This window comes from Coregonus lavaretus (genome assembly GCF_964263955.1).
Source record: "Coregonus lavaretus genome assembly, chromosome: 37".
In the NCBI taxonomy this organism is placed as follows: Eukaryota; Metazoa; Chordata; class Actinopteri; order Salmoniformes; family Salmonidae; genus Coregonus; species Coregonus lavaretus.
Window position 1 is genome coordinate 20,975,140 of NC_140024.1, and position 8,417 is coordinate 20,983,556.

At 40.9% G+C, this 8,417-nt stretch overlaps 1 protein-coding gene across 4 annotated transcripts in view; it reads right to left on the minus strand.

Moving 5' to 3' along the window:
• The window catches only part of LOC311111704 (granule associated Rac and RHOG effector protein 1-like), a 40,297-nt gene extending 32,613 nt beyond the window's left edge, over positions 1-7,684 (minus strand). Inside the window, exon 1 of one of the 4 annotated variants that reach the window (XM_084154506.1) lies at positions 7,652-7,684. The gene's annotated coding sequence lies outside the window, so the exon portion shown is untranslated. Of the gene's footprint in view, positions 1-4,992; positions 5,073-6,590; positions 6,688-7,651 lie in introns of those variants that run through there. The other 3 variants (XM_084154505.1, XM_084154504.1, XM_084154507.1) reach the window with 3 other exon arrangements.
• Between the last annotated feature and the right edge of the window lie 733 nt (positions 7,685-8,417).

An 8,417-nucleotide genomic window follows, 5' to 3' on the forward strand; every position in this document is an offset into this window, starting at 1 on the left:
TAACTTATCAAAACATCTTAAATTAATGATCAATTCTCCCAAGAATACTATATTTTTAAGACAGAGAAAGCTATCAGGTCAAGACTAGCTATATGTCTTACAAATGGATATGCCTCCTCAGACGCAAATGTTGTACGTTCTATTTGGCCTAGATTTGAGCAGTCCATTGGTAAGTCAAAGGGGGAAAATAACCTTGTAGCATCTTGTACTAAGCCTTCCCTGAATGTGAATGACAGCTCAAGCCTTTGATTTTCAATACCTGGAATGATGCCCAGACACCTTTGAACCATAAATCCTACTTCATGTGTATAAGCATAAACTGTTTAGGAATAGGCCTAATTAATCTGTATTGGTGTCAGGAAACTGTTAATATCCTAGGAAGGGATGTTGTTGACACTTACACTGCCTACGTATAAGCTCCACAAAAAGACAGAGTCCTAGGTCTTCTCTTTCAGACATTTTTAAAGTTGTTATTGGCACTACCACTGTCAGAGCCTAGGCAATGTGGCTGTGGCATGCATTAGGCCTATTCAGCAATGTGATTTTTGTGCCAATAACAAACAGAATAGCATCACATTTACAGTACCATGAATGTCATGCCTAACATTTACTTTCTACAAATATGACGCACAGATTATGTATGGAAATCATTCTCCTGACACAAAAAAACTATTGCTGTTTAATTTGACGTAGGCTACTTAGCCTACTGTATGGGAATAGAGCAAAAAGGAATTGTTTGGTCTCAAGAGAGAAATGTCTCATTTAGGGTTAGCACTGATTAGAGGGCACAGAGGTTTAAATATCTGTTATTGAGAAATACAGGATATGAGGCGGCTTCATTTCTGACCCAGTAGCCCCCGGCCTACACAGGTCTGAAAGACATTGGTAGTTGAAGGATTATGTCAGACCCTCAACCTAGCTGATTGGAGAGACTGGGTGGAACTAATCATCTATCAAGCTCTTTCAGATCTGTGAACACCCAAGGGGCAGGGGGCAAGGCTAGGGGAAGGGAATAAGGTTCGAAATGGGACCTGGTTAAAGTCTTCCGAGGGGTAGTTTTCAAGAGGTTCAAACCTGGGTAACATTAGGCTACACCTGTTTTTTCTATGACATTCTTGAGAGAGGGCTGCTTCCCTCAGGATCTAGGAATTCATCTGAGAGACTAGCCCTCGGGGGCCACCAGTCAGACACTCCAGTGCAAAATGCAAAAATCTACTTTTTCTAAAAGCTACTTTCAAACTAGCTAGTGGTAGTCCTACATTTCATAGCCAGAATTAGGTGAAAACAAAAACCATGAAACACTAGAATTAATCCTGTTCATCTGGGATTTGTTACACCCCCCCCCCCCCCCCCCCCCCCCCCCAACCACCATCAAAGATTCCATTGTGACATTCTAAACTCTGATGAGAGTCTGAGAGAACAGCATATTTTAAGCATTGCGGCATGAGCAACACTAGAATGCTTTGTTAAAGGAAATATCACTCTGGTTCGTCCAGTTAGTTGAAAGAATAAACATAGCCAAAAATAGACATCTTGTGACTATTGGGCTCATGGGCTGACTCTCACACACATAACAGAAAACTAAATGAAAAAGGGATCTGCTGATCAATACATTAGTGACACCAACAACAAAAACTAACAACTGGTCCATGGTCAGGGACAGGGCTAGTCAGGCGTTGGATCAGTAGTCAGGGAGAGAGTGAACACAGAGGCAGGAATCTGCAGAGCAATGACTTTATTTCCATAGCAACAGAGCTGTGACAGAACTCAACAGGAATATCTGTGATAAGAGGCTCTATCTATGAGGAAAAACATGCAACAAACCAAAGAGCTTCTCAGTAAGTGTTAGAAAGATGCAGTATGACAAAGTCCTCTCTCTACAGGCAAACAAATCCAGCTGAATATTAGGCCATCTATGGCTAGTTTTTCATCCAATTAGTGACAGATTTTCATGCCAATATTCTAAAATCTGCATTAAGAAAATAAGCGCATTTTCCTACCAGTGGTGTTTCCACCAAACTGACTTGATGCAGATAAAATCAGTGGGTGGTGACAGTCCCTTTCCCCCTCATAACTGGTGGTGCACATGTAGCCTATCGCCTCTTTTAAATAAATATGATTGAATATTGTAAGCTTATACAGTGCCTTCGGAAAGTATCCAGACCCCTTGACTTTTTCCACATTTTGTTACAGCCGGAATTAAAAAACTTTTTTTTATCATCCTCAGCAATCTACACACAATACCCCATAATGACAAAGCAAAAACAGGTTTAAAATGTTTTGCAAATGTATTAAAAATAACAGAAATACCTTATTTACGTAAGTATTCAGACCCTTTCCTATTTCCATTGATCATCCTTGAGATGTTTCTACAACTTGATTGGAGTCCACCAATTGATTGGACATGATTTGGAAAGGCACAAACCTGTCTATGTAAGTTGACCGTGCATGTCAGAGCAAAAACCAAGCCATGAGGTAAAAGGAATTGTCCATAGAGCCCCGAGACAGGATTGTGTCGAGGCACAGATCTGGGGAAGGGTACCAAAAATTCTGGCAGCATTGAAGGTCCCCAAGAACACAGTGGCCTCCATCATTCTTAAATGGAAGAAGTTTGGAACCACCAAGATTCTTCCTAGAGCTGGCCGCCCGGCCAAACTGAGCATTCGGGGGAGAGGGGCCTTGGTCAGGGAGGTGACCAAGAACCCGATGGTCACTGCCAAGTGTCACGTCTGGAGGAAACCTGGCATCATTCCTACGGTGAAGCATGGTGGTGGCAGCATCATGCTGTAGGGATGTTTTTTAAGCGGCAGGGACTGGGAGACTAGGGAGGATCAAGGCAAAGATGAACGGAGCAAAGTACAGAGAGATCCATGATGAAAACCTGCTCCAGAGCGCTCAGGACCTCAGACTGGGGCTAAGGTTCACCTTCCAACAGGACAACGACCCTAAGCACACAGCCAAGACAACGCAGAAACTCCCCAAATACAGGAGTGACAAGCTTGTAGCATCATACCCAAGAAGACTTGAGGCTGTAATCGCTACCAAAGGTGCTTCAACAAAGTACTGAGTAAAGGGTCTGAATAATTATGTAAAATGTGATATTTTTTTATATTTAATACATTTGCAAAAAATGCTAAAAACCTGTTTTTGCTTTGTCATTATGGGGTATTGTGTGTAGATTGATAAGGGGGAAAAACTATTTAATCAATTTTAGAATAAGGTTGTAAAGTATCAAAATGTGGAAAAAGTCGAGGGGTCTGCATACTTTCCCAAAGCACTGTAAAAAGCACTTTCCCTGAAGTTTTAATGTACCGAATAAAAACATGTGCTTCCATCGCATTTTCAACTCTATCGACAGTTGTCACAAACTGTTGCGTTTAATAGCTAAATGTGCCTACTCTGGTCTTGGCATGGGCACTCTAGCCAACAGCTTGCAGATACAGTGCGGGTAGGTTGTGCAGGTAGGCTAGTCTACCTGCACTGTGAAGTTCATCATAACTTATTTAATCTGTAACCTAATAAACTGCATAGTTTCCCCGAGCCGTAGTGGGAGGACCACACAACATATCATCACGTGACTCCAAGTTTACTTCAATATAATGGTTATATATCAATATTTACACATAAGGGCGTTTCCACTGACATTTCTCGCATAATTCATATTACGATAAAAAGATCACCATGTCGAAGAATTTTACCGAATTTTCCTGTTTCCATCACAGCCGTCGTGATTTTATTTTTTATTTTTTATACAGTATGACTTTACTTGCATAAAAACTGTGGATGGAAACGTGGTTTATGTCAAGTCAATCTCCATAGAGGATGGTTTCGTCAATCTGCATGTAGTAAAACAAACTACTGAAAAGTAGAATATCTCCTCAAGCTTTGGATGACAGACAATAATGCAATGTCTGAAAATGTGACAAGCTCAACGCAAACAGAAACCAAAGGGTAAAGAGGGGGCTGTGACAAATCTCTGTTGGAAATGTTGGTTTACTACAGAGGAGAGATGAGATGCCCAACAACTGGTCTATCCTCATAAAAACTCAGACCCATTTAGGCTACTAACAGTGTATTTGGCCTATTTTTTTAAAAATATATCAAAACCAGAGACAGCAGCATTGTCAACCTGATCCACGATGATAAAACAACCCAAAAATTAGAGAGATGTTTATATTGGTAAAAACGTCCTAATTCTTCAGATCACTTGTGGATCAACAAGATATTAGGTAGCAGGTCACACTTTTCTCTCTCCATACTGCAGCGACACAAACAGGAAATACATTCCACATGACCACAGAAGGCAGACATGGCAATAGAAGCTGCCTTTTGCTCAACAACAATACCAAAGACCTCTGTGTTGTAGTAGCACATATTTGAGGGATATGTGGGGATTATTCAAATCCTTTAAATCCGTTAATAAGATAGTCAGTTGAGTTGGACAGTACTGTTTGAATGTGTCTTATGTGTGTAACATTCAGCCACACAGAGGTGTTCACAATCAATAATATCATTTAAAAACTAAACCTCAGGCCGGCCCCAGGTGGTGAGGGTAGGCAACAACTAGGGCTGGCACAATTATCAGATAATCGTGTAACCGACAATTATGGACAATAACCATGAGCAAAAACAATTTGTCATAATCTTCTTAGTAGATTCATTTTTAGGAGAAGGGGGAATTTACTTTTATATTCAAGCAGATATAGTTTACCCAACAGCAATTTTTAAGTTTTACATGAAGTGGGTAAAATTGGTAATAATTTTACGAGCAGAACTGCACCGTCGGGAGGAGAAGCTTCATTTCCAAAAGTCCCAAGCTGTCAAAGCAATTAGTTTTGGAGCTGGGGGTGTCACCAAAGCTGTGTTGTATTCATTACATATGTCATAGATCATTTTCAAAGCTGCATTATGATGCATTACAAGCTCAAAACATATAACAAAAATGACAACTATAATAATAACGTCAACATTTGCATAACAATTAATTGTTACCCAGAATTCCATAATCTTCACAGCTCTAGCAACACCTCCGCCACGCTGACCCTCAACACGGGGGCCCCCTCAGGGGTTTGTGCTTAGTGCTCTCCTGTACTCCCTGTTTACCCAAGACTGCGTGGCCACGCACGACTCCAACACCATCAAGTTTGCTGACGACACAGTGGTAGGTCTGATCACCGACGCCGATGAGTCAGCCTACAAGGAGGAGGTCAGAGACTTAGCAGTGTGGTGCCAGGACAACAACAACCTCTCCCTCAACTTCAATAAGACCAAGGCAATGATCATGGACTATAGGACAAAGAGGGGAGAGCTTGCCCCCATCAACATTGATGGGGCTGTTGTGGAGCAGGTCGAGAGCTTCAAGTTCATTGGCGTCCACATCACTAAAGATGGACCACACACACCCGTACAATCGTGAAGAGGCCAAGGCAGAGCCCCTTCCCCCTCAGGAGGCTGAAAAGTTTTGGCATGGGCCCTCGGATCCTTCTACAGCGGCACCAACGAGAGCATCTCGAGTGGCTGCATCACCACTCTGTATGGCAAATGCACCGCCCTTGACCGCAAAGCGCTACAGAGGGTGGTGCGGACAGCCCAGTACATCACTGGGGCCGAGCTCCCTGCCATCCAGGACCATTATATCAGGCGGTGTCAGAGGAAGGCCCGATTGCCAAAGACTCCAGCCACCCAAGCCATAGACTGTTCACTCTGCTACTGGGCAAATGGTACCGGACAAACAGGCTCCGAGACAGCTTCTATCTTATTATTATCCATCTTGATGCCTAGTCACGTTACCCTGCCTTCATGTACATATCTACAAAAACATTGATCTGGTACTGGTACTCCCTGTATATACAGTATGAAAATGTATGCACTCACTAACTGTAAGTCGCTCTGGATGAGAGCGTCTGCTAAATAACTAAAATGTAAAATAAAAAATAAATACTGTAGCTCCATTCTTGTGTATTTTATTCCTCATATTACTATTATATTATTAAACTCTGCATCGTTGGGAAGGACTCGTAAGCAAGCAAGTATTTCACGGTAAAGTCTACACCAGTTGTATTCGGCACGTTACAGATAAATTTTTATTTGAGTGGGAATATACTGTAATACTGGCCTTTATATTGGCAAAATGTGTCAAATTCTCAATCCAACATCACCGCCCAAGCAGAAAACTATAACATTCAACAAATCATGCAATACCCAGATCAATATAGAATATCGAAAACAACGGTGCAACATTATTAATATTATCTATCAAGCAAGCTACCAAATGCACCGGATAGTAAGGGCTACTCCCGTTCTGAGGATGCAGCAAGCTTGCTCCGACTGTCACTCACTGGTTAGCTTGCTATAACATACAAGCAAATGTTTATGAAAGCGAGACATAATGCAGCCTAGATATACTACCACGGCTAAATACCGATAGATCATGAGTGTAAAGTCAGTAGATATCTAGCTAGCACATAGTAAGCAGATATGAGCTCGGAAGACCAGTTGGGGAGGTAGATTTTTCTTTCAAGTAAAGAGGTCGCAAAATTGCCCAACCGCCTCGCTAGTTGTTATAAAAAGCCAATTTAGATTTTACCTACTATAAATCGGTGATCCTCTTTCAAATCCGACCAGCTTGGTACTAGCCGGTTGTGTTGTCAGTTCAAGTGAGCCGACTTAACCAGCTTTGAAGCATAGAAAAATGCATAGACGTAGCTCGTAGGCTAGTATTTATGAATCTGATCACTATTTAGCAGGAAGGTGCAATAGAATCTCCGCAAGCGCAGTACGCCAGTTTCATCGAAACTCATGCAGACAACAAGGGGCACTATGTTGCAAGCTATTAATACGGCATTTTAACGCCCTAAACTGAAACGAATTCGCCTCTGTCAAGCTCGAGTGGAGAAAAAGTTCGGCAACATAATAGTTACACAAAATAAATAAGAAAATATCACTGTAACAAACGCTACCCGGTTTGGAAAAACATTAGCCACACACCCAAAGATCTAACGTTAGCAGTCAAGTAGTGGGCTGTAAATTTGCAGAATACCATAGACTATTAGAAGGGTTCCCTACCTATTGTAAACATTTTTGGCCCCTCCTTAGACAAGTTTACCTAGCTTAGTTAACTAGCATTAGTTAGCTGGCTGGCTCCCTGACCCTCGAAAGACACTCCTTGAAATTGCCTCGCAGGGAGGGAAAATATTAAAAAATCTTTGCAAAAATAATGTCCCAAAACCAATCAATCAAACCACACTAGTTAACGTTAGCTAGTCCACATTTACATTAGATCAGGGATATGTTAGAATATATACTAAAGCCAGTTCACTACTAAGCATTCATAGTTTGAATATCTTAGAATTTATTGAACTGTTGCTAAATTGTAGGTTTCTGGTTAGTAGCTACTGAACCGCCACAGTACTCCTAAAGACCACAGCTAACTTAGCTAGCTAGCTAGTTATCGACAACTAATGTTAGCATTAGCTCTCTGCGACACGATATTTTAAGATAGCACACAATAAAAACAAACCTAATACAACTGGCACAGTCGGGTACTATTCATTGTTCTAACAACTGTGATTTGTGAGGGGTGTACATTTGTTGAGAGCTTTCAGATAAAACGTTTTTTAATCAAACTACAGTTGATAGGTGCATCACTTACCTGCTAGCTAGGCATCCACCCTCTTGACAGCGAATGAAGTCTGTATACAACGGATGTGACGTTTCTCCAAATAAACCAGAGCGCGTGAGACAAATTACAAACATCGCTTGATCACACGGATCAGACACACTCAAAAACCTCGAATTCGAAGTGAATGCAAAGGTGAAAGCTTCAGATTGAAACAGATTTTTATAATAGCATTACTTCATCACAAAGATTGTTTTATGTAGATAATATGGCATGGCATTAGCTACAAATTCAAGTGTGGAAGAACAATACATTACGCTTTTGATAACTAATTTGATAATTATTTGAATCGATTAGGTGTATTTATAAACAATCCCACTGAAACGGTAGAAAATGTTTTTTTGCTACAATAATCTAATTTTCGCACAAGGGTGTTTAGGCCTATCCCGTGGAGTTCTCCGCCCTCTAGTGGTCTTTTTAAACTGGATAGGTGTAATATCACTTATCAAACACTAGAGTGCGACAAAGATTCGACACTAACATGTCTCCCACTGGACGAGACGCACTTTGGTGGTCCACACATTGACGGTGTTCTAATAATATAATTATCAACGACATAAATTGTTATGCAAATTTGGACTGTAACAAATTTTTTAGCTACAATATTCAGCATGAATTTACATTTCCCTTGGTTCCTATTATGTTTAAAACATAATATTCATAAAAATAGTATCACATCTGGAGGCTACCCTCCTGACAATTACAGTTTATTAATTTGTTTTTACTTGTGTGCTGTAAC